At 43.6% G+C, this 12,667-nt stretch overlaps 1 protein-coding gene across 1 annotated transcript in view; it reads right to left on the bottom strand.

The window, feature by feature from the left end:
* LOC109640950 (glutamate receptor ionotropic, NMDA 2C-like) overlaps positions 1-4,364 on the bottom strand; it is a 36,408-nt gene extending 32,044 nt beyond the window's left edge. Inside the window, exons 1-2 of the mRNA XM_069517895.1 lie at positions 3,532-4,364; positions 2,939-3,087 (exon numbers count right to left, since the gene is read on the bottom strand). The gene's annotated coding sequence lies outside the window, so the exon portion shown is untranslated. The remainder of the gene's footprint in view (positions 1-2,938; positions 3,088-3,531) is intronic.
* Between the last annotated feature and the right edge of the window lie 8,303 nt (positions 4,365-12,667).

The raw sequence follows: 12,667 nt of genomic DNA, 5'->3' as shown, positions 1-12,667 counted from the left end.
ACAGATTTTTTTTTTATCTTCTCTGCTCACGCACTACAACAGAACAGGCCTTGATTAAGAGATTAAAATGAAATGAATGCATTGTTTGAAAGTCATACATGAACATAATCTTGTTTATGCTTTTGTTTTGTTACACTTTCAGTTCTTTAAAATAAAGGAAACTCTGTACAACAATATTATTTTTTATTAATATAATATATGTTCAACTAATTCCAGGAATCTCTTTCTGTCGGAGTCCAGCCACAAATCAAATCAGCTGCAAACAGTTTCCATATGCAACAAAAAACCGCGACTCTGTCTCCCCTCATGTACGCTGCAAGAAAAATCTGTTGGACCAAATGTTCAGCACCATATACTGAACCTCCTGGGACATACAGTCATTTAACTACTTAGCGGGGATATGATGGAGTCCCTATGCTGAGTCCCCAGGGGGCGGAGAGGAAATGAGCGGAGAGGATCTAGTTGATGGGATGAGCATCATCACTGGAGAATTATCAACATGTCTGGCTTGAACCTTGTTTTTTTTTCCCCAGCACCTTTGAAAACTGATTTGATTGCATTAATTAGGGGGCTTGAGTTAGTGGGGTGGTATTAATGTAGTAGACGGCCTTACGCTCATCAACATACTGCAGGCGCTGTGCTCTGACAGCTTGAAACATCAGGATTCTCCAGAGCCTCATTTATTCAAACCTGAGAAGTCCAAAAAAAATCCCTGTGAGAAAATGTATTATATTTTGTAGTAGTATTTACATTGATACTGGAAACTTAACTAGTTTATTTCAAGCTCTGCTGGCTGTGATCTACTGTATGTTACCACAACGTCCTACCACCGGGGGCAGCACTGAGAAATAAATGATCTGCTATATTGGATTTAACGTGGTTTGTATCACCTGTATTCTAATATAACAGATAAAATGAATATTATACAGATTCCACAGAGCAGCTTTTCAAAAACTCCCATTTCTGTGTACATAAAAACAGAGTATTGTGTAATGAGCGGTTTCTCTACGTTTGGCAAGAGCTCTTCGGTCCAATAACAAGTTAGCGGCTAAATTTAGCATTACTGCACATTTCTTGTGGGATGGAGATATTCTGTAAAACGAAGGTCGAATGGACGGAAACTCGTGATGACAAACCCACTCGAGATTCACCCACTGAGCTGCTCCCCTCGGCTCTCGGGAGCAATTTACCATCTTTGACCTCATTCTCCTGATTCACTCTCAGAGGCCTCATCAGCATTGTTTGCTGGGAAAATCACTTTTGAGCTAAAAAAAAAAAAAAAAGCCCTGATGGACCCACCTGCTCAGACCCTGAATGGCAAAGTACGAATCTCGTCGGTGAGGACAGAGGAGCATTCAGCAACTACACAATAAACTTACACAATACACACAATACACACAATACACACAATACACACAATACACAAAGCCCCGTCTCTATTCATACTTTGGATTTATGAGACTCGAGGGAATGAAGCTCTCCCGTCACTGAAGTCATCATTAAATCAGTTACACTAACAGTTATGTACATGACAGTGAACACACCACAGACCCTGAACGAGGCGAAGCCGCTCTGTCAACGTCAACCAGCTCGATGGCTCCACCCTTCCACTCCTCTTTTCATCCCTCCTTCTCGTGGATGACTTGCGGAGGCTGATGTGCGACCGTGTCACAGGCAGCTTGTGTGTGCGCACATGCATCATCCCGGCTAATAAACCGTCCACACACAAATTAAAATCACAATATGAATAAATGAGCGTGTCACACTTAACCCCCCCTCCCCCGAGCTTCTTATGAAACATATCACATAACGTCCGTCTCAGGAATTTATCATAATTAGAGGTTTTAACTGGTTTAACACTGTAACTTCATCCCTCTGAGGGTTCCTGCTCTCACACATAAAGATTTGACAGCTCTATAGGAAATCGTTGAGGGACGGACGTATGAGTGACACTGATGTGTGTGGGGGGGGGGGGGGGGCATTTCTACACTGGCTTGGTCCCCTGCCACTCAAAATGTAAAGCAGGCGTAATCTCAGCAGCAACAAATCTCCAGCTACTTAAAACATATTTATAAAATAGAATAAACATTTTCTGACTATGTTTGTCATTGGTTTGGAAGATTTGTGGCACGTGACCTTTTAACGAAATACATTTACATCTTTATCGCAGCTCGACTGTGGACGCGGAGATTTTTTTCTGTTTTCTACAAAGTAGAAACATTAGGAGAACCGAGGAGGTGAAAGTATCACAGAAGTCACAATTATGTAAATGTTTTGGTGTCGTCCCTTTAATCAGATTTAACTTGGACTCGGCTGGGAACTGCTGGTCTCTGTTACTGTGCAGCTATGAGACGCTGTGGTGAATATATGGTGTTGAATCATGATCCATGTGAACTAGAACTGAAAGCTCCCGTCAGTAATGAAGAAAAACGAGAGATGCTTGTTGCAGCTTATGGAACGAATCAATGAGCATCACCAGGTAACTGATACGAGCGTAAGAACCTGCAGCTCTCCAATCAAGTAAATGAGTCATATTGAGTGAGCAGGTATGGAGGGGGGGCACACACACACACACACACACACACACACACACACACACACAGCTAACCACCAAAGCTCAGGGAGACAAATGCTAATATCTCCTCCTCTCGTGGTTCCTGTTATTATAACTGGCTGCTCCGTTTCTGTCAGCAGCAGATGGGAGCGTTCTCCTGAGGAAACTCTTCACTTGTGAAAACTGAAAGAATCGCTGCACTTACACTGAGTCTACTCATTCCACCTATCAGGTCTGTGGTTATCTGCTGCTGCACATCTGTCCCCGCCACTTAGAGGGAAACTATGGATTCCTGCAGTGGATCATGTCAAGTGACAGGATAAGAGTGTGAGGGAGTGTGTGTGTGTGTATATGTGTGTGTGTGTGTGTGTGTGACAGACGTACCTGCGCTCTCTGCTGTCATCCAACTTGAACTCCTGCTGCTCCATCGCCCCCCGACTTCTTCTCCCCAAACGTCTTTCTCTCTCTCTCTCTTTATTTCTGTTTCTTTCCTTTTCGTCTGGTTGTCACCTGCCTCTCTCTGCTCTCAGCACCTGTAGGAGTACGCATGTAGACCAAGCCTTTGTGTGAGAGGGAGCGTGTGTGTTATCAGTGTGTGTGTGTGTGTGTGTGTGTGTGTGTGTTTAGCAGCTTTGGACGTCTGTAAAAAGAAATCTCTCTTTCTAACTCCTCACTTTCTTCACCCTCCTTTCATGTCTCTGTTTTGGTGTGTGTGTTTGTGTGTGTGTGTGTGTGTGTGTGTGTGTGTGTGTGTGTGTGTGTGTGTGTGTGTGAGTCACTGAGGAAGCATTTACAAGTGGTCATGAAGGTGAAGACAGGACATCAAAATGGGGGAGGAGAGGAAAGTGAGGGAAGAGGAGGGTGACAGAAGATGAGAGGTGCGAGAGCCCCTAGTCGAGCAACCAGCCAGTGTGTGTGTGTGTGTGTGAGTGTGTGTGTGTGTCTGTGTGTGTGTGTGCATATGTGCATAGACCCACTGTGTTTAGCTCTCTGTCTGTATCCTTCAGGCTCCCTGCTGGTCGGATGAGGAGAAGAGCAAAAAAGAGAGGGGGGTGGGGGGGTGGGGGAATGATACAGTGCCTCTTCAGCAGAGGAGCACAAACGCCGGTAACACTTCAGCAGTGGCGGCGACGCTTCCCAGCCGCTTCCCCCCTTCTCCCCCTCTCCGCCTCCTCTGTCTCCTTCTCCCTCTCCCTGCACGGGGGCAACACACACGACAAATCCATGGGAAGTTAGAGAATCTCATGCACAGACGAGGAAGGGTCCTGCGCCAGCCTCTGCATCTCGGGAGCAAAAGTTTTTCCCTCCTCCAATCCAGTTATCAGCCCCTGTGGTGGTGGTGGTACTCCGCAGCGAGGGACCCCCCCCCCCCCCCCCCTCCCCAAGAGATGATGCACCTTCCAGGTCCTGTGTGATCAAAAAGGATGAGGGGAGGATGATATCTGGGTTTTTCTTTAGCTCCCCCTCGCCCTCTTCCACATGTGAATGCGAGGTGGTCCAGATGTTGGTTGATGGTGGGAGCGCCGGGAGCAGCGGCGGGACAGATGGCAGGTCTGCGGGGTCGGGCCGCCTGTGCACTAGCAGGTCCTCATCCTGTTGCACTGATTTGTTTTTTTTCCTCTCTCCACCAGAGTTTCTCTCCCTCCCTCAACGCCGCGCTGCCGCTCATCTGCCAGCGCTGTCACACTAGTAATCCCGCTTTCCATTTCCTTTTTAACTCCATCTTTTCTTTATCTCCCTCTATCTGCTCTCACTCCATCACAGGAGGGGCTGCATGTGAGTCCTGATAATAATGGTGTGAGGATTTAGTCTGCCTCCCTTCCTCTCCTCTCCCTCGCTCACTTCAGCACAACCCCTCCTCCTCCGCCTCCTCCTCCTCCTCTCCCAGCCCACTTTTGCTCCCGTTCTCTCTGTATTATTCACCTTCATCCTGTCACGTATCCTCCCTTCTTTTCCCTGAATCACCTCAGCCGCTCCGCTGTTTCATCCCAAATCTCTGCCTCCTTTCCCTTCACCATCAACAAGTCCAAAATGAATCCCATTAATAGAATCGTTTTCCCCCCTGAGGCTCGGACCATTGTTTATCAGTGAGAATACATTTTCACAAAGCCAATGAGTCAACAGACGTCACATTTACCTTGGAGTATTGACAGAAAACCAGCCAGTGGCCCAGACACAGACAAACCACACATCACAGTGAACTTCTGTCTAAACTACGAGTCCATTAACAAGGCTCGTCACGCAGAGAACGACACTGAGAACAGGTTTAATCTGCAGAAGACTTCTTTAAGTCTGTGTGATCTGTTTACCAAAAAGTCCAATGCACTCCCCACTTACAATGTTCCAACTCACCTCGCGTGGGCACTTTTTGTGGCACCTTGTTCCTCCCAGAATGCACCAGGAAATCCAGTTCTCTGTTTTCTCCTCATCTCTGTACGTTCGCGAAGTCTGTGAAGATAAAGCTGTTTTGATTAGTTAGCAGGTTGAACATGAACCAGTATTTGCAGCCACTTCCATCTGTCGATTGGCTTTTCATGCAATGAGCCTCTGCACGAGTTCTTGTCACGTTAAGATTCAGCACTTCAGTTAGTTATTCGAAAAAAGATTTACAGCAATTTCAAAAACCAATGAACATTTAGTCATTCATCAATTTTGACTTTTTAATTTGGTCCATGTTCCATCCACTAACATGGAGGAGGCCGGGTTTATGATTTGAGCTCTCATGTCGTCCATCTTTATTTACAGTGTATGGTTTGTATAATTTTATATAATTTCATCTTCCACTCACTAACTCAATCACTTTTCCATCCTTATTTTTTTATTATTGCAAATATTACGGATTTTCTCTAAGTGCATTTCCTTTTAGTAACTTACTGTGATCAGAGCACTTTAGACATTTTATTGGTAAGTGACAGATGAATCTATAAATGATAAATAATGACTGTTTGCAGCCGTAAAATCAACGAGCAAACCATCACCACATTAACCTCCGGATAAAACAAGCCAGTAAAACCAAAGAGACAAAGCAAACACGACAATGAACTTGGAAGAGCGACACCCATACTAATGTGTCCGTGAGCGTTACAGATGTTCATCGACATTCTGCAGAATGAAAACACGTTTTTTAGAGTTTAGAGTTTTTAATTTTGACTGGAATCGTGTTGACAAGTAAAAGGTGTGGAGAGGAGAGAGAAATGCTGAGTGTGAAAGAGAGAGAGAGAGAGAAAGAGAGAGAGAACTATCGGATTGCCTCTCACTCTCCTCTCTCTCGTCTCTTCATGTCGCACTTGTGACAGTGATTTCACAGAGGAGGAACAAACAACTTCCGTTTGCTCTCCTCTCCTCCCTCACTTTGTCGGACAGGCGTATCATAGCTTTAAAGAGTTCTGTCTTCTGCAGGTTACCATCACTCCTAATAAAAGCTGCTTTCTTCTCTTCTCCTCGGCAGGCAGCCTGGTCAGGTGACAGGCCTTTTAACACGACACTATAAATACTGACGAGTGTTAAAATAGAGTGTTTGAGATGCGAGATGTGTGACTGCAGCGTCTATATCTGTATGGGATGTGTGCAGATAGGTAGAGCGATAGAGACAATAGCGGACAGATGTGTCAGAGGAAACGCTCGCTCTCTCTCTCAGCAGCTGGACAGTGTGTAAACCAGCCAGGGGAGAACATATGTTCGGCTGCCAGCAGCACGATCACAGATTAACTCAGATTGATTCAGCGAGTAACAGAATTATGTTTACTGGGGAAAGCTGGACGACAAGCCAATAATTATTTCTACAACTCTTGTGTTGTCCAGAAGGATTTATGTTACATGCGTCTTGTCAGATGTGGATTTGTTATTGTTGAGTATTGGCTGCCAACAAATCCAGTCAATCAAACAAGTAGTTGATCAACATAACATGAATCATTCGAGTGAAAGTGGGAACGTTGAAATGATCTTTTCTCTGATCTGCATCATTCTATGTTGAAGATATTTGCAGATGTGGACGATCGTCTGGACAAAAGAAACTATCTGAAGGATTTTTGAAGCTTTAATGGCATTTTTCATTCTTTCATGTCTGTCCTCTTAAGACTAGCAAAGTTTGAACCTTGAATCAAATAATTCTGTAACTCACATATCTCGACAAACGTCATCTAATCTTATCAGCTTTGTTAAAGGTGCGTGAGGTTCAGCGTTGAATTTGGACCAAGGATATTTTCATTATCAGTCAAATTTCTATAAACAAGCGAACAGTGCTCTGAGGCGCTGGTGGCCGGGACTCGTCAACGCAAGTGACGTTCACAAGAGGAAACAACTGATTTGGGTTCTGCAGACAGGCGGGTTTAAATCGGCCACTGGCCAGAAAAAGGATAAACTTATCAAGCATGAACATTTTAAGTCCTTCTGTTGATCGGGACGACAGATCAGCAGACATGTGTCCTCAGTCTGTGCGGAGGACTTGATTTTGTACAAGAGGTTGAAATGTTAATAATTCTTAGTTGCTCTATTCTTCATGTGTAAAACACCTGGTGAAGAGTTCAGCACCACGGACAGCTCTTCACAACGTGGTCATTCGAAATGCGTCGGGCGAGACGGCGTTCCTCGAGGTCCCGACATGTCGAGTGAATCGTCCTCCGAGCTGACAATTCTGTTATTGTGCCAGAGGTCGGACTATTTTTAGGGCCAGTTGTGCAAATTGTTTTTGAGAGTTGCTCTACGAAACAGAGCAATGGACGTGGAGTGAACCGAGCCAAACCTGCAAGCATCCACAACACACACTCGTACACACACGTGTTTATCTACGTCAATCTACATATCGACCTACACCTGATTCTGGCATGTGGCGCTGCGTCGATCAGTCTCAGGTGATCAAACCCACTCACTGGAGTTACACAGAGCAAGAACAGACGTTCAAATTTTGGGAAATTACCAGTTTTGTATCCGTACAGGAAATATGACCCAGCAGCTGGTTAGCTTAGCCTGCCCCTGACCAAAACTAACAACTGCCTACCTGCACTTAGAAGTTTATTTATGCTTAACTAAGCTATGCAGCTGCTTCCGTGAGCTTCCTTTATAACATAGAGACATAAGAGTGGTACTCTCTGATCGCCCCATCGCACTCTCCACCAGAACGTCAAAACCTCTATCCCCCGGTATTTCAAATGCTGTTTTACCACCAAAATGACAAACAAACTTTCCAAACTAACTTTTTTTGTCGCCATTCCCCGTCTTGAAACATTCAGCAAACTGATGTCTATCTCACAAACACGAGTAAAATACCGGTATAGGTTGTTTAAGGCATATGATCGAACTGATGCTGTGGCTTTTCTCAGGTGAACGGTCTCTGCCCTGTTTTCATTGGACTCTGAGCTGCTGCAGCTTCGCTCCTCTGTGCGAGTATCTCTACCGACTACTTAGCATTTAATCAGAACCCTCCCCCCAGAGTCAACCTGTTTGCTCTTCGGGGGGGAGGATGTCTGCTATCATCACTCCCCAATCTTTCTGTGTGGAGGCTCCTCGGCTGCAGGAAGTGATGAGGGCAGAGCCAAGACTCTCAGTGGCATCTACACCGCTGCGCTGTATTCTCTATCAATAATCTTCTGCGGCTCAAACCACCCTTCAGAGCTAAAGAACCACAATAAGATCTATTGGCCCTGTGCAGTGGTGGGAAGTGTTTTTTACAGTGACAAGTGGGTTGTGGACAAATTATCACTGAAAATAACAGAAGAACAAACCAAGGAAAATCTAAATAAAATCAAAATACATAAATGATTCCTGGAAAATATTGTGAAAATTTTGAAAAAAGATATCCTTGACTAACTTACAAACCCCTTGGTGGGGTAATAAATGAATCCTTTTTATTATATTATCCTAAAAATAAGCTTTTTACAACATTTTAAAGACGACAAAAAATGATTTTTGCAGAACTGAGGATGAAATAATATAAAATTCAAACAAATAAATCCTGCTGCCTCTCAAACCAGTAAAGACAGTGATATATAACATGACCCATGTGATAAAAGCCTCACATGAATGGCCTTGATAGTGTAAAGTGTAGAGAGTTATAATTACAGATAAAAGCATAGAAAAACCTATTGAAGTGAATCGTCTTTAATTTTCTGAAGATGTTCTCAAGCTAAAAGAAGATCGAACAACCACCTCGACCTGATTAATAAACGAGAGCTCCGAGCGAAGAATCCGAATCGCTGACGCTGTCGTGGATATCGTCACTGATTGTGGTTTTTAAAGTGGTGAAACAAACAATCTGTGGTTTAATGTCAGAGCAGCAGGAAGCTTCGAGACAACCCAGACTTAATATCTGTGAGGCAACAAGCCGGGGAAGGAAATCAGCTGCCAGCGTGGTTGTGTTGCAGAGAGAGACAATGAAGTATCATCTGCATCGCAATTAGAAACAATTTTATGCTCACACGTGATCATGCTTACAAATGAAATGCCCTGAAGTAGGAATGCAAATGTAAAAACAATGCGGTCCAAAAATCAACCCTGACGAGCGTCGAGTGAGAGCCAGAGATGAGGCAGCATCTCGAAAAACTCAAGAGCCTCCATTACAGAGACAGAGTCTGTGTGACCGGCCAATTTTTTCCAGAGGAGTTGAACAGGGATTGTAATGTCAGCTGTGTCGGAGGCAGAGCTGCGGTCTATTTGCATAAAACATTATCAGCGGCGAGCAGAGGATCATTTGAAACCTTGATGAGATGTGGAGAGTCGTCTGCCTCAACTTTGTCCAGTACGTTACTTATGTTCCTGAAAACAAATGAGAGTCTTTACATCTTTAAAAAAAGGTTTCTCTGAGTGAAGAAACACGACAATTTTGTTTTGGAAATTTCATGAAATATCGATATTCGTTTGGCCACCGAAGTTTCTTCAAGCAATACCTAGCTGTAACCCACCGTGACGTCACCCTCTGGTTTGTTAGCGGTCCGTCTTTGTTTTTTAAAATTAGAAGTAACCATATTTAGAGGAGCAGGGGGTGGAGCCTGACGGAGAGCTTGAGGACGCAGCGCGCCCACCTACACCTGCGACCAGCACCCATTGGACCATTCTAGCTGTCAAGCAGTGGACACAGTATCAACTATTTGACATTAAAGTCTAAGAGTCATTTCCTCATGTAATAGAAACTGACTTCTTTCTGCAACCAGTGGAGTCGCCCTCTACTGGTCAATTGAGAGAATACAGGGTTTCTGGATTGGCTTCACTTTCTGAACCCGAAGTCTACGTCCATTTTTATTTTCAGTCCATGGTAAAGACGGAAGGGGGGGGGGGGCAACTATTAAAAATAAATAAATCAATACATGAATAGAAAAACAATATTCCAGATTCTTCTCTGAATTATCCAGATGTTAAACATGGATCTGTGTGTGTGTGTGTGTGTGTGTGTGTGTGTGTGTTCAAACTGGTGAGGTCAGCTGTTTAAACAGGCAATCATCACTCAATGAGTAAACAGCTCTGTAGATTGGACTAATGTGCGAGCGCGTGTGGAGGTGAATACTGAGCGGGGAGGACGGAGAGCGAGGTTGACGAGACGGCGGAGGCAGACGAGAGGAGAGAGAGTAAATAAATCCCATCAGCTCGTATTAGAAAGTCGCCATCAGGGCTAAATGCAGATTTGCGATTAGCCCACATTTGTGATATTTTTATCACTTTGATCAGAGACTGAAGAATCAGCCTGAGGGACATTTCACCCCAAGTGGGGGTTAAAATACCAGATCCTCAGGGCTTCATCAGCTGATCTCATTGGCCTCTGGCTCACACACCTCGGCCCGTCTGTATGTCCGCATCTTCATCTCCGTCTCTCCTCCTCATCCTCATCCTCCCCTTTAAGGACACTTTGAAAGCAAAAATAACTCAAGATCTCAAAGACAAGACAAGTATCAGATCCATAAATACACTGGGTCTTTGTGCACCTTGTTTGAGACTGGCTGACATTTTAAAGCCTGCCAGGTATTAATATCATTTCTCAGGAGACAAAGATTGTATGCGTGGGCGTGCATAAATGAATGCATGCTTGTCCGTGTGTGTGTGTGTGTGTGTGTGTGTGTGTGTGTGTGTAAACAATGCATCTGTGCGTATCTTGCAGTGTGGAGAGAGAGAGAGAGAGAGAGAGAGAGAGAGAGAGCCAGGGGTTGGTTGGATTGTTATTCTTGTTAAACGTCACCCTGAGGCACAGATGACAGAGATTTTACAGTTTTATTCTGCCTCATATTTCCCTGACATCCTGCCCTCTCTCTCTCTCTCTCTCTCTCTCTCTCTCTCTCTCTCTCTCTATCTATCTATTTATCTATCAGTTCTTTCAGCAAATATCCAAGAACGACTTGTTTACGTTCCAGTGACAGAGCCCTCTAGAGGCCGTGGTGGTTGTGAGTCTTGTCTGTCAGGAGTGTAAACTGAATAAAGATGGAGGACGTAACTCCGGCTTTCATCGCTCGCTCTTACTCGTTTAAAACAAAGAGAAGGAGAAGAATTTTCTCCTCACTCTCGTTCATGTTGTCCTCCACTGCCTGTACGTCAAGTTTCAAGTGATTTTACCTCAGACATTCTGAGAACATTTGAAACTTGACATAAAGACATTGGAGGTCAACATGAGGAGAAATATCTGTGTCACCTCTTTTATATAATATTTATTTAATGATAACAAGCACCGAACAGGAACAAATGTTAAATGGTTCAATCATTTTAAAATGCACATTTGATATACAGTATATATATAAGACATAACATCATCATCATCTTCATCATCATCACTGTTTAAATCTATTAATTTAGTTGTAATTTTGTTCAAACAACATTTCTGTGATTTTGCTTTGACATTAAATGTTTTTGTTTATTTATTTAAAGGGACAGTGCACATTAATTACAGTAACATGTGTAGTCAGTCAAACAAATGTGTCAGAAAAACAAAAAGCTTAGATTAATAACTTAATGGATAATTTAACCTTTAGTATCTTTATATTCTTATCTTTTTATGATATTTTGGATACGAAGCCAATAAGACCTGGCCCCTGCTGATGAATGAACATTTCCATTAGCAGGTCCGTTAACACCTCAGAGCTTCTGAATCAGTCAAACCTCGTTTGGACATGTGTGATTCTCTGTGTGAGATAGAATGAGCAAAGGCCCAAAGGAAGAGAGGAAGCATTAAAGGACGTGTGTGAGGGTTAAAGGCCACAACACGCAGGAGGGAAAAGGAGAAAATGTGGAGAAAAGGTCACGTTTGCTCATCTTCTCAAAGTTTGCATAATTTTCCCACCAGCACGCTCCTCAGGTGCTCGGTGACATGGTGAAACCTCTCAGGGTTTCTATCTCTGTGACTCAGGGTGCGTCTGTGGGGAGCTGTCAGGTGCCCTTTAGTAAAACCTCCTCCGGGTGGATGGTTAGGTTTGTGTTCAGGGGATCATCATTTGCAACGTCTTACCCAAAAAATGGAATCAGAGGCAGAAACATACCTCGAATGACCAGCAGAGGGCAACTCCACCTGTTGCAAAAAGAAGTTTCTGTAGATTTCTCACTTGATTTATAATGTAATTCAACATTTTCCCAAGTATTTTAGTGTCTCAATGTTTAGTTAGTTTAGTTTAGCTCCCAGGTAGATTCGAATAGAAAGCTCCACATAGTAGAATCAGGTTCAGGTCGTCATGGTTTGTCCATGTAATCAATCACTGTGAACACAAGGCTCCACAGGTCCGCTCTGTTCTGAAGGACCGACCCAGGACCTGAGCTGAACTGGTTCCAAGTCACACTCCATCTAAATGGGTCAGTTTGTTTTACTCACACGTGTCAATGTTTCATAATGGATCTGTGGACGATACTGAGCATCAGTGTTACTTCGTAATCACGCTGACAGAAAGTTTTATATGTGTAGCCACAACTCACAACTTTAACTGCTGTTCAGTTGGCTACACAATGTTTTACTGTTGGTGCAGAACGTGAAAATAAGATTTTTAATTACTTCAATAAAAGAGTCTTTGAACTTTATTAACACAGTATTTTTTAAAGTAAGTCTCAACGACTAAAATGGATATTTGGGACATTATTATTATTATATAGCTGCTCTTTATGATTTTGGATCAGATTCTATTATCCTCGGGTCAGATCAGGTCTCTCTTCTGT

Source organism: Paralichthys olivaceus, chromosome 21, assembly GCF_024713975.1.
Source record: "Paralichthys olivaceus isolate ysfri-2021 chromosome 21, ASM2471397v2, whole genome shotgun sequence".
NCBI classification, from domain to species: Eukaryota; Metazoa; Chordata; class Actinopteri; order Pleuronectiformes; family Paralichthyidae; genus Paralichthys; species Paralichthys olivaceus.
Note: the sequence above shows the minus strand (reverse complement) of the source record. Positions and strands in the feature narration are given on the sequence as shown.